This window comes from Solanum pennellii, chromosome 4 (genome assembly GCF_001406875.1).
Source record: "Solanum pennellii chromosome 4, SPENNV200".
In the NCBI taxonomy this organism is placed as follows: Eukaryota; Viridiplantae; Streptophyta; class Magnoliopsida; order Solanales; family Solanaceae; genus Solanum; species Solanum pennellii.
This window is the reverse complement of record NC_028640.1, coordinates 68,118,662-68,119,838: the sequence shown is the minus strand read 5'-3', so window position 1 is coordinate 68,119,838 and position 1,177 is coordinate 68,118,662.

Below are 1,177 nucleotides of genomic sequence, written 5' to 3'. Positions count from 1 at the left end.
CCTCCCCCAATAAAAATTTGATATTATTTTATTTTAAAAAATAAAAATCTACTCCATCCTATCTAATCCTCAGCTCCTAATTTTTATCTTTTTTTACGTTTTTCTCATTTTGTGCACGTATTATATTTATAGAAAAAAAAATTCCAATAGTGTACCGAATATAACATAAATAACAAAAAAAATTTAAAAAGTCTTGTGGCGGCAAGTAAAAATATTTTCGATATGTATGTCTAAACACTGAAAAAAAATTGAAAGCAGAGGGTTAAGTGGGATGGATAGAATTATTTTTTAAAAAAAATAAAATAATATAAATTAGTATTTGAGGAGGGGACGGAGATGAAGTAAAAAAAATAAAATACTTTTATAAAAAAAAATTTAAACAAAATAAAAAACTTAAAAAAATGGTGGGGTTGGGGGGTTGGGGTGAGAGGAAGTGAGGCCTCGGTAAGAAAAATATTTTATATTTTTTATAAAGAAAATATTATTTGTTTTAAAATAATTTTTTAATTTTTAATTTTAACTAATTCTAATAATTTATTTATTTATTGTCAAGATTAAATGNTTTTTATAATAGTTTTTTAATTTTTAATTTTAACTAATACTAATAATTTGTTTATTTTTTGTCAAGATTAAATGTTTTGTTTTTGTGGAATGTGATATGGAAATTCTTTAAAATAAAAGAGAGAGTGTATCACACATACCATGATGAAAGTGGTATAAAAGAGAGAGTGTGTTTCTCAAACTAAAAAGTGATAGTTTAGGTGTGAAACTCAAACATTCAATAGTTTAGGTATGAAATTCAAAAAGAAAGTATAGTTTAGGTGTATTTTTGACACTTATCTCATATTTATGTCACTCCAAAAGACTTAGGAAAACATAAATCTAAGCTTAATTACTTCAAATCCAATTGAATCCATAAACTTTTTTTTAATAATAAATCCTTTAATTATCAATTTTAATCAATCAACTACTTCTCAGAAATTATCGTTATCATTCTTCAATAGTCGGTGAATCAATTTTTATTATTTTTGAAATTGTTGTTGTCGTCGTAGATGATGATGCAGAAGACATTTTAGGCTCCTCTTCCTCATCTTCCTTGAGATGATTGCTCACTGCAGTAACCTCCATTAATCGCAATACACTACCCTGTTCGTCGTCTCCCCCCCCCCCCCCCCCC